The sequence below is a fragment of the Oncorhynchus keta genome, chromosome 32, assembly GCF_023373465.1.
Source record: "Oncorhynchus keta strain PuntledgeMale-10-30-2019 chromosome 32, Oket_V2, whole genome shotgun sequence".
In the NCBI taxonomy this organism is placed as follows: Eukaryota; Metazoa; Chordata; class Actinopteri; order Salmoniformes; family Salmonidae; genus Oncorhynchus; species Oncorhynchus keta.
The window spans coordinates 30836708-30850040 of NC_068452.1; the positions used below are offsets into that span (position 1 = coordinate 30836708).

Genomic DNA, 13333 nt, shown 5'->3' on the forward strand with positions numbered 1-13333 from the left:
TGAATCACTTTTAGATATTACTGCACTGTTAGATACTACTGCACTGTTGGAGTTAGGAAGACAAGCATTTCGCTACACCCGCAATAAGATCTGTTAAATATGTGTATGTGACCAATACAATTAGATTTGATTTGAATACATTTTGAAAGGTCGAACAGTGATGCTGAAATGGTCACCGTTCTCATGGACTGGTAACACAGGAGGTTTCTGGCACCTTAATTGGGGAGGAACGGTTCCTGGTAATGGCTGGAGCGGAATAGGTGGAATGGTATCAAATACATCAAACACATGGTGTTTGATGCCATTTCATTCGCACCGTTCCAGCCATGAGCAGTCCTCCCCTCAGCAGCCTCCACTGACTTACCAGTCAGTAAGTGTTAGGTTGCGTGTTTAGCCTGCTAGCTACGTTAGCTGCTAACCTTAGTGTGTTCGATGTTCAAGCTAGCTAACAAGGCTACTTAGCTAGCTAACATCTTCTGTATTCAGTCTTTTTTGTACTCAAAGGAATCTAACAATGGCATCATAAATCTACACTGCACAAACCCCCCAATGCCTGTATTTCAACTAACTAACATTAGCTAGCAAAAGCTAGAAATGCAGATTGTTGACATGATAGTGTTTCATTTGTAGATAACTAGCTAGCTAGCTAGGTGGACAACAGCATTTTCGGCCCATGTACACCCCAAAAAATGCATCTATGCATAACATTTGGTAAAGTAACATCACACAAACATCACACCAGAGATACTGGTGGAGATGGTCTGATTTCGAGGGAATCTGAGGCTGTTCAAATTGTGGTTGTGCAAACCCCAACACTGAAAGAGAGGTAAGAAATGCTGCATGCATTTACTGTTCTGCTTTTGTGATTCAATAATTATTTTGTTGTTAATCAACCAAGGTAAGAAATGCTGCATGCATTTTCTGTTATGCTTTGTGATTCAATAATCGTTTTGCTTGAAATGGACCAAAATAGTTATCTATGTTTGCCTGTTCAGCACATTGCCTACCTATATACATCATTGATTCCTACTTAGTGTGAACAAACCCACCAGAACGGCTGAATGAATATCCAGCGTGGTCAGTCAAGTAAACAATGGTTCATCTTCATGACGTATTGGTGTATTGGCCATCAAGTGATAGGATGGTTACATTAGGATGTAAGACTGGTTACTGCAAAACACCACATATTCCATCCATATTATGTTATCAAAATCAATGTTTATTTGGCATATGCTCAGGATACAGTGGGATGTATACAGGAATATAGCATTGCATTGTACTGTGAACTATTGAAGTAAAAATGGATCTTGTGTTTTTCCACAGTGCCAACAATCCCCACAGACAGACTGGTCCCTCCTGTCCCACTACCAACCAAGCAAGAGTATCTCCAGGAGCATCAGTGCTAGGCTTGGTAGGAACCTTTTGTTCATACAGAATGGCAGACATTACACTCGTTACAAGAATTACAAAGTTAGTATATTACCTACCCTCTCTTTCAGGCGAGACCATGGCCAGTATATTATTACCTACATCCTCTCTGTCAGGTGAGACCATAGCCAGTATATTATTACCTACATCCTCTCTCTCAGGTGATACCATGGCCAGTATATTATTACCTACATCCTCTCTCTCAGGTGAGACCATGGCCAGTATATTATTACCTACATCCTCTCTCTCAGGTGAGACCATGGCCAGTATATTATTACCTACATCCTCTCTCTCAGGTGAGACCATGGCCAGTATATTATTACCTACATCCTCTCTCTCAGGTGAGACCATGGCCAGTATATTATTACCTACATCCTCTCTCTCAGGTGATACCATGGCCAGTATATTATTACCTACATCCTCTCTCTCAGGTGATACCATGGCCAGTATATTATTACCTACATCCTCTCTCTCAGGTGAGACCATGGCCAGTATATTATTACCTACATCCTCTCTCTCAGGTGAGACCATGGCCAGTATATTATTACCTACATCCTCTCTCTCAGGTGAGACCATGGCCAGTATATTATTACCTACATCCTCTCTCTCAGGTGAGACCATGGCCAGTATATTATTACCTACATCCTCTCTCTCAGGTGAGACCATGGCCAGTATATTATTACCTACATCCTCTCTCTCAGGTGAGACCATGGCCAGTATATTATTACCTACATCCTCTCTCTCAGGTGATACCATGGCCAGTATATTATTACCTACATCCTCTCTCTCAGGTGAGACCATGGCCAGTATATTATTACCTACATTCTCTCTCTCAGGTGAGACCATGGCCAGTATATTATTACCTACATCCTCTCTCTCAGGTGAGACCATGGCCAGTATATTATTACCTACATTCTCTCTCTCAGGTGATACCATGGCCAGTATATTATTACCTACATCCTCTCTCTCAGGTGATACCATGGCCAGTATATTATTACCTACATCCTCTCTCTCAGGTGAGACCATGGCCAGTATATTATTACCTACATCCTCTCTGTCAGGTGAGACCATGGCCAGTATATTATTACCTACATCCTCTCTCTCAGGTGAGACCATGGCCAGTATATTATTACCTACATCCTCTCTCTCAGGTGAGACCATGGCCAGTATATTATTACCTACATCCTCTCTCTCAGGTGATACCATGGCCAGTATATTATTACCTACATCCTCTCTCTCAGGTGAGACCATGGCCAGTATATTATTACCTACATCCTCTCTCTCAGGTGAGACCATGGCCAGTATATTATTACCTACATGGGTATATTATTTACCTACATCCTCTCTCTCAGGTGAGACCATGGCCAGTATATTATTACCTACATCCTCTCTCTCAGGTGAGACCATGGCCAGTATATTATTACCTACATCCTCTCTCTCAGGTGAGACCATGGCCAGTATATTATTACCTAGAACCTCTCTCTCAGGTGAGACCATGGCCAGTATATTATTACCTACATCCTCTCTCTCAGGTGAGACCATGGCCAGTATATTATTACCTAGAACCTCTCTCTCAGGTGAGACCATAGCCAGTATATTATTACCTACATCCTCTCTCTCAGGTGAGACCATGGCCAGTATATTATTACCTACATCCTCTCTCTCAGGTGAGACCATGGCCAGTATATTATTACCTACATCCTCTCTCTCAGGTGAGACCATGGCCAGTATATTATTACCTACATCCTCTCTCAGGTGAGACCATGGCCAGTATATTATTACCTACATCCTCTCTCTCAGGTGAGACCATGGCCAGTATATTATTACCTACATCCTCTCTCTCAGGTGAGACCATGGCCAGTATATTATTACCTACATCCTCTCTCTCAGGTGAGACCATGGCCAGTATATTATTACCTACATCCTCTCTCTCAGGTGAGACCATGGCCAGTATATTATTACCTAGAACCTCTCTCTCAGGTGAGACCATGGCCAGTATATTATTACCTACATCCTCTCTCTCAGGTGAGACCATGGCCAGTATATTATTACCTACATCCTCTCTCTCAGGTGAGACCATGGCCAGTATATTATTACCTACATCCTCTCTCTCAGGTGAGACCATGGCCAGTATATTATTACCTACATCCTCTCTCTCAGGTGAGACCATGGCCAGTATATTATTACCTACATCCTCTCTCTCAGGTGAGACCATGGCCAGTATATTATTACCTACATCCTCTCTCTCAGGTGAGACCATGGCCAGTATATTATTACCTAGAACCTCTCTCTCAGGTGAGACCATGGCCAGTATATTATTACCTACATCCTCTCTCTCAGGTGAGACCATGGCCAGTATATTATTACCTAGAACCTCTCTCTCAGGTGAGACCATAGCCAGTATATTATTACCTACAACCTCTCTCTCAGGTGAGACCATAGCCAGTATATTATTACCTACATCCCTCTCTCTCAGGTGAGACCATGGCCAGTATATTATTACCTAGAACCTCTCTCTCAGGTGAGACCATGGCCAGTATATTATTACCTACATCCTCTCTCTCAGGTGAGACCATGGCCAGTATATTATTACCTACATCCTCTCTCTCAGGTGAGACCATGGCCAGTATATTATTACCTAGAACCTCTCTCTCAGGTGAGACCATGGCCAGTATATTATTGCCTACATCCTCTCTCTCAGGTGAGACCATGGCCAGTATATTATTGCCTACATCCTCTCTCTCAGGTGAGACCATGGCCAGTATATTATTGCCTACATCCTCTCTCTCAGGTGAGACCATGGCCAGTATATTATTACCTACATCCTCTCTCTCAGGTGAGACCATGGCCAGTATATTATTGCCTACATCCTCTCTCTCAGGTGAGACCATGGCCAGTATATTATTACCTACATCCTCTCTCTCAGGTGAGACCATGGCCAGTATATTATTGCCTACATTCTCTCTCTCAGGTGAGACCATGGCCAGTATATTATTACCTACATCCTCTCTCTCAGGTGAGACCATGGCCAGTATATTATTACCTACATCCCTCTCTCTCAGGTGAGACCATGGCCAGTATATTATTGCCTACATCCTCTCTCTCAGGTGAGACCATGGCCAGTATATTATTACCTACATCCTCTCTCTCAGGTGAGACCATGGCCAGTATATTATTACCTACATCCTCTCTCTCAGGTGAGACCATGGCCAGTATATTATTACCTACATCCTCTCTCTCAGGTGAGACCATGGCCAGTATATTATTACCTACATCCTCTCTCTCAGGTGAGACCATGGCCAGTATATTATTACCTACATCCTCTCTCTCAGGTGAGACCATGGCCAGTATATTATTACCTAGAACCTCTCTCTCAGGTGAGACCATGGCCAGTATATTATTACCTACATCCTCTCTCTCAGGTGAGACCATGGCCAGTATATTATTACCTACATCCTCTCTCAGGTGAGACCATGGCCAGTATATTATTACCTAGAACCTCTCTCTCAGGTGAGACCATGGCCAGTATATTATTACCTACATCCTCTCTCTCAGGTGAGACCATGGCCAGTATATTATTACCTACATCCTCTCTCTCAGGTGAGACCATGGCCAGTATATTATTACCTAGAACCTCTCTCTCAGGTGAGACCATAGCCAGTATATTATTACCTAGAACCTCTCTCTCAGGTGAGACCATAGCCAGTATATTATTACCTACATCCTCTCTCTCAGGTGAGACCATGGCCAGTATATTATTACCTAGAACCTCTCTCTCAGGTGAGACCATGGCCAGTATATTATTACCTACATCCTCTCTCTCAGTTGAGACCATGGCCAGTATATTATTACCTACATCCTCTCTCTCAGGTGAGACCATGGCCAGTATATTATTACCTAGAACCTCGCTCTCAGGTGAGACCATGGCCAGTATATTATTGCCTACATCCTCTCTCTCAGGTGAGACCATGGCCAGTATATTATTGCCTACATCCTCTCTCTCAGGTGAGACCATGGCCAGTATATTATTGCCTACATTCTCTCTCTCAGGTGAGACCATGGCCAGTATATTATTACCTACATCCTCTCTCTCAGGTGAGACCATGGCCAGTATATTATTGCCTACATTCTCTCTCTCAGGTGAGACCATGGCCAGTATATTATTACCTACATCCTCTCTCTCAGGTGAGACCATGGCCAGTATATTATTGCCTACATTCTCTCTCTCAGGTGAGACCATGGCCAGTATATTATTACCTACATCCTCTCTCTCAGGTGAGACCATGGCCAGTATATTATTGCCTACATCCTCTCTCTCAGGTGAGACCATGGCCAGTATATTATTGCCTACATCCTCTCTCTCAGGTGAGACCATGGCCAGTATATTATTACCTACATCCTCTCTCTCAGGTGAGACCATGGCCAGTATATTATTACCTACATCCTCTCTCTCAGGTGAGACCATGGCCAGTATATTATTACCTACATCCTCTCTCTCAGGTGAGACCATGGCCAGTATATTATTACCTACATCCTCTCTCTCAGGTGAGACCATGGCCAGTATATTATTGCCTACATCCTCTCTCTCAGGTGAGACCATGGCCAGTATATTATTACCTACATCCTCTCTCTCAGGTGAGACCATGGCCAGTATATTATTACCTACATCCTCTCTCTCAGGTGAGACCATGGCCAGTATATTATTACCTACATCCTCTCTCTCAGGTGAGACCATGGCCAGTATATTATTACCTACATCCTCTCTCTCAGGTGAGACCATGGCCAGTATATTATTACCTACATCCTCTCTGTCAGGTGATACCATGGCCAGTATATTATTACCTACATCCTCTCTCTCAGGTGAGACCATGGCCAGTATATTATTGCCTACATTCTCTCTCAGGTGAGACCATGGCCAGTATATTATTACCTACATCCTCTCTCTCAGGTGAGACCATGGCCAGTATATTATTACCTACATCCTCTCTCTCAGGTGAGACCATGGCCAGTATATTATTACCTACATCCTCTCTCTCAGGTGATACCATGGCCAGTATATTATTACCTACATCCTCTCTCTCAGGTGAGACCATGGCCAGTATATTATTACCTACATCCTCTCTGTCAGGTGATACCATGGCCAGTATATTATTACCTACATCCTCTCTCTCAGGTGAGACCATGGCCAGTATATTATTACCTACATCCTCTCTCTCAGGTGAGACCATGGCCAGTATATTATTACCTACATCCTCTCTCTCAGGTGAGACCATGGCCAGTATATTATTACCTACATCCTCTCTCTCAGGTGAGACCATGGCCAGTATATTATTACCTACATCCTCTCTCTCAGGTGAGACCATGGCCAGTATATTATTACCTACATCCTCTCTCTCAGGTGAGACCATGGCCAGTATATTATTACCTAGAACCTCTCTCTCAGGTGAGACCATGGCCAGTATATTATTACCTACATCCTCTCTCTCAGGTGAGACCATGGCCAGTATATTATTACCTACATCCCTCTCTCTCAGGTGAGACCATGGCCAGTATATTATTACCTAGAACCTCTCTCTCAGGTGAGACCATGGCCAGTATATTATTACCTACATCCTCTCTCTCAGGTGAGACCATGGCCAGTATATTATTACCTACATCCTCTCTCTCAGGTGAGACCATGGCCAGTATATTATTACCTAGAACCTCTCTCTCAGGTGAGACCATAGCCAGTATATTATTACCTAGAACCTCTCTCTCAGGTGAGACCATAGCCAGTATATTATTACCTACATCCTCTCTCTCAGGTGAGACCATGGCCAGTATATTATTACCTAGAACCTTCTCTCAGGTGAGACCATGGCCAGTATATTATTACCTACATCCTCTCTCTCAGTTGAGACCATGGCCAGTATATTATTACCTACATCCCTCTCTCTCAGGTGAGACCATGGCCAGTATATTATTACCTAGAACCTCTCTCAGGTGAGACCATGGCCAGTATATTATTACCTACATCCTCTCTCTCAGGTGAGACCATGGCCAGTATATTATTGCCTACATTCTCTCTCTCAGGTGAGACCATGGCCAGTATATTATTACCTACATCCTCTCTCTCAGGTGAGACCATGGCCAGTATATTATTGCCTACATCCTCTCTGTCAGGTGAGACCATGGCCAGTATATTATTGCCTACATTCTCTCTCTCAGGTGAGACCATGGCCAGTATATTATTGCCTACATCCTCTCTGTCAGGTGAGACCATGGCCAGTATATTATTGCCTACATCCTCTCTGTCAGGTGAGACCATGGCCAGTATATTATTGCCTACATCCTCTCTGTCAGGTGAGACCATGGCCAGTATATTATTGCCTACATTCTCTCTCTCAGGTGAGACCATGGCCAGTATATTATTACCTACATTCTCTCTCAGGTGAGACCATGGCCAGTATATTATTACCTACATCCTCTCTCTCAGGTGAGACCATGGCCAGTATATTATTACCTAGATCCTCTCTCTCAGGTGAGACCATGGCCAGTATATTATTACCTACATCCTCTCTCTCAGGTGAGACCATGGCCAGTATATTATTGCCTACATTCTCTCTCTCAGGTGAGACCATGGCCAGTATATTATTACCTACATCCTCTCTCTCAGGTGAGACCATGGCCAGTATATTATTGCCTACATCCTCTCTGTCAGGTGAGACCATGGCCAGTATATTATTGCCTACATTCTCTCTCTCAGGTGAGACCATGGCTAGTATATTATTACCTACATTCTCTCTCTCAGGTGAGACCATGGCCAGTATATTATTACCTACATCCTCTCTCTCAGGTGAGACCATGGCCAGTATATTATTACCTACATCCTCTCTCTCAGGTGAGACCATGGCCAGTATATTATTACCTAGAACCTCTCTCTCAGGTGATACCATGGCCAGTATATTATTACCTACATCCTCTCTCTCAGGTGAGACCATGGCCAGTATATTATTACCTAGAACCTCTCTCTCAGGTGAGACCATGGCCAGTATATTATTACCTACATCCCTCTCTCAGGTGAGACCATGGCCAGTATATTATTACCTACATCCTCTCTCTCAGGTGAGACCATGGCCAGTATATTATTACCTAGAACCTCGCTCTCAGGTGAGACCATGGCCAGTATATTATTGCCTACATCCTCTCTCTCAGGTGAGACCATGGCCAGTATATTATTGCCTACATCCTCTCTCTCAGGTGAGACCATGGCCAGTATATTATTGCCTACATTCTCTCTCTCAGGTGAGACCATGGCCAGTATATTATTACCTACATCCTCTCTCTCAGGTGAGACCATGGCCAGTATATTATTGCCTACATTCTCTCTCTCAGGTGAGACCATGGCCAGTATATTATTACCTACATCCTCTCTCTCAGGTGAGACCATGGCCAGTATATTATTGCCTACATTCTCTCTCTCAGGTGAGACCATGGCCAGTATATTATTACCTACATCCTCTCTCTCAGGTGAGACCATGGCCAGTATATTATTGCCTACATCCTCTCTCTCAGGTGAGACCATGGCCAGTATATTATTGCCTACATCCTCTCTCTCAGGTGAGACCATGGCCAGTATATTATTGCCTACATCCTCTCTCTCAGGTGAGACCATGGCCAGTATATTATTACCTAGAACCTCTCTCTCAGGTGATACCATGGCCAGTATATTATTACCTACATCCTCTCTCTCAGGTGAGACCATGGCCAGTATATTATTACCTACATCCTCTCTCTCAGGTGATACCATGGCCAGTATATTATTACCTACATCCTCTCTGTCAGGTGAGACCATGGCCAGTATATTATTACCTACATCCTCTCTCTCAGGTGAGACCATGGCCAGTATATTATTACCTACATCCTCTCTGTCAGGTGAGACCATAGGGTGGGCCAATTGTGCCCCACCCTATGGGACTCCAAATCACGTCCGGTTGTGATACAGCCTGGAATCAAACCAGGGTGTCTGTAGTGAGGCAGTGATGCAGTGCCTTAGACTGCTGCGCCTCTCGGGAGCCCAATACATGTCAGTGATATGATTTTTTTCTCCCATCAGCATCTACACTGCCGTAGTAGCAGAATCATGGATGACTTGGACTGTTTGTTGCATGATAAAAGACTGACCACATAAATACATCTCTGTTATGTTAAAATCCCCATAATTCATCATTTAAAAAAGTTACTGTTTTCATACAAAGAAATGGGACAATTACAATGACAACTGAACACTTAAAACAATAAAACACACATACAAGGTAGAGGACATATACAGCTTTCTCCCAGCTCCCAGGCAAAAAACATATATGTTGCCGCAGTGGATCACGGGAGGCAAGTACTCGCCACACAGCAGTTTTGAATGACGACCATGTTGTTAGGTCCCACACCTCCAGGCCACAAACTGTTATGTGCTACTCCCGGTTCCCACCTTTCACACACTACTAGTAGGTCATCAGAGCAAGTATGACGGCAATGCATCCTTACGGCCCTGCCACAGAGGTTCAATTCTCAAATAAGTCAGTGTCACAACAGTGTCCTTGATGTGGTGCTGTAACCAGTTTAACATGTGTTATGCTAATGTATCATTCTGTACTCTCGGTAGGAATCAAAGCTGTATATAGGCAGGCAATATGCGGAACAGGCAAATATAGCTAACTATTTTGGTTGATTACCAACAAAATAATTATTGCATCACAAAGCATAACATAAAATGCATACAGCATTTCTTTCCCTCTAAATCAGACCATCCCCACCCATATCTCCCTGAGGAATACATGTTTGTGTGATGTTACCGTACCAAATGTATAGCTAGTTGCATTTTTTGGGGTGGTCCTGGGCCAAAAATCCTGTTTACTATCTAGCATTATCATCCACATGCGAAACAATCTGCATATCTAGCTTTAGCAAGCTAATGTTAGCTAGCTGAAATAAAGGCATTGGGCATCTTGTAGGGTTTATGCAGTGTAGCTACATGATGCCATCGTTAGATTTCTTTGAGTACAAAACAGTCTAAATACAGAAGGCATTAGTTAGCTTGCTAAGTAGCCTTGTTAGCTAGCTTGAACATTGAACACTCTAGCAGCTAACATAGCTAGCAGGCTAAACATGTAACCCAACACTTACCTAACATTATCAGTCCATCACAACGGTGGCAATCTGGGAGTCACTCTTCCACCTTTCAAAATGTATTCACATTTTTCTGGAGTTTATGGATTGGTCATGAGCCTTCTTTTTCTCGCGTCTTTGTTTCTTTTGGGGTCGAGTTGATTCAGATCCGAGAATGATGCTTGTTGGCTTCACACCACCTTCACCTGCTGTTTGTTTCTGGCAGCTGTAATGTTAGGTTGCAAGTGACTTTCACTTTCTCTCCAGCTCTGGGGCAGCAGGGTCATTCAGGTTAGCGGGATTAACACAAAGGCACTCCTAGAAGGCCAGCCCAAGATGGCTCAGGGCTCAACCCCCTTGTTTTTGTTCAAAGTGAAAACACAGGTAGAATGGGTTTAGACGTTTACAGTGTGTCCTGTCTCTGTCTCTGTGGTGTTAGTAGGGCAAAGGCCAGCAGGTTATGTCCTGTCTCTGTGTGTCAGTGGTACAATGACAGGCAGGTTGTTAATAACTTAGCAGATGTCCTGTCTCTGTGTGTCAGTGGTCCAATGACAGGCAGGTTGTTAATAACTTAGCAGATGTCCTGTCTCTGTGTGTCAGTGGTACAATGACAGGCAGGTTGTTAATAACTTAGCAGATGTCCTGTCTCTGTGTGTCAGTGGTACAATGACAGGCAGGTTGTTAATAACTTAGCAGATGTCCTGTCTCTGTGTGTCAGTGGTCCAATGATGTCCTGTCTCTGTGTGTCAGTCCAATGCAGGTTGTTAATAACTTAGCAGATGTCCTGTCTGTGTGTCAGTGGTACAATGACAGGAAGGTTGTGAATAACTTAGCAGATGTCCTGTCTCTGTGTGTCAGTGGTCCAATGACAGGCAGGTTGTTAATAACTTAGCAGATGTCCTGTCTCTGTGTGTCAGTGGTACAATGACAGGCAGGTTGTTAATAACTTAGCAGATGTCCTGTCTCTGTGTGTCAGTGGTACATGCAGGTAGTTATTAACTTAGCAGATGTCCTGTCTCTGTGTGTCAGTGGTACAATGACAGGCAGGTTGTTAATAACTTAGCAGATGTCCTGTCTCTGTGTGTCAGTGGTACAATGACAGGCAGGTTGTTAATAACTTAGCAGATGTCCTGTCTCTGTGTGTCAGTGGTCCAATGACAGGCAGGTTGTTAATAACTTAGCAGATGTCCTGTCTCTGTGTGTCAGTGGTCCAATGACAGGCAGGTTGTTAATAACTTAGCAGATGTCCTGTCTCTGTGTGTCAGTGGTCCAATGACAGGCAAAGGTTGTTAATAACATTTATAGCAGATGTCCTGTCTCTGTGTGTCAGTGGTACAATGACAGGCAGGTTGTTAATAACTTAGCAGATGTCCTGTCTCTGTGTGTCAGTGGTCCAATGACAGGCAGGTTGTTAATAACTTAGCAGATGTCCTGTCTCTGTGTGTCAGTGGTCCAATGACAGGTAGGTTGTTAATAACTTAGCAGATGTCCTGTCTCTGTGTGTCAGTGGTCCAATGACAGGCAGGTTGTTAATAACTTAGCAGATGTCCTGTCTCTGTGTGTCAGTGGTACAATGACAGGCAGGTTGTTAATAACTTAACAGATGTCCTGTCTCTGTGTGTCAGTGGTACAATGACAGGCAGGTTGTTAATAACTTAGCAGATGGGTAATAATGTAGGACTACTACATTTCCATGTCATCTTCATGTAGCTGCAGCACAGGACGAAGGTGATAATGTCTCATACTATATTGAAAGTGCACAGAACACATTTGTTGCCAACACAAACAGACAGGTCATATAGAACCAATTTGTCATCATTGCCAGACCCATTAGGAAGGAAACCCAATGAAAGACTATATACTGTGTCATCAGCCAACATTTGATCATTAATCACATTTTCTGTTTGATAAAGTATTTTAAGGGCAATACATCAAAGGCACAACGAATTTCTCAATGCCAAGAATACAGTAACGTGTTGTCCTGTCATTTGACAAATGTTGATATCCACTGTATATCTCTACACACCCTTATCACATTTATAGCACCAAACTCCATCCTCTGCATTTGCTTTGTCAGCACTCTCTGTGGCGAGATTGAACAGATTGTATGTGGAAGGGCGTGAGGGTAATAATCTTTGAGAGGCAGTAGCAGATTACAATGGTATCCGGGGTGTAATCTATTTTACCTAACGCGTGTTTACTTGAGCCTTTCGCAGCACTGGCCTGGCATGATTCTTCAGTCATGTCCTTCTCACCCTGGTCATGCTAACACAGATGGACAGTGCCTTCAGAAAGTATTCACACAGCTTGACTTTTTCCACGTGTTGTTGTGTTACAGCCTGAATTTAAAATGGATTACATTTCAATTGTGTGTCACTGATCTACACACAATACCTCATAATGTCAAAGTGGAATTATGTTTCTCATGGCTTCTGGAGGGAAATTTCAGCCGACAGTAATATAATAATAATATATGCCATTTAGCAGACGCTTTTATCCAAAGCGACTTACAGTCATGTGTGCATACATTCTACGTATGGGTGGTCCCGGGAATCGAACCCACTACCCTGGCGTTACAAGCGCCATGCTCTACCAACTGAGCTACAGAAGGACAAGAAACGTTCAACCTGTTCTCCCCATTAAGCAGCTAGTCCGAGTCAGAGGCCGAGCCTTCTCTGGTCTCTACTCCTCCCGTTACGGGGTCTGAGACGCCGAAGCCTCCCACTATTAGCTCTGACACATTGAAAACCCTAGTCATTGGCGA

At 43.6% G+C, this 13333-nt stretch overlaps 1 protein-coding gene and 1 long non-coding RNA gene across 2 annotated transcripts in view; one reads left to right on the forward strand and one right to left on the reverse strand.

The window, feature by feature from the left end:
• LOC118364670 (glutamate receptor ionotropic, NMDA 2C) overlaps positions 1-13333 on the reverse strand; it is a 93890-nt gene that overhangs the window by 72999 nt on the left and 7558 nt on the right. The window lies entirely within an intron of this gene.
• Positions 335-13333, forward strand: part of LOC118365613 (uncharacterized) — a 42956-nt gene continuing 29957 nt past the window's right edge. The window contains exons 1-2 of the long non-coding RNA XR_008088727.1: positions 335-826; positions 1324-1411. This is a non-coding gene — a long non-coding RNA (uncharacterized LOC118365613). The remainder of the gene's footprint in view (positions 827-1323; positions 1412-13333) is intronic.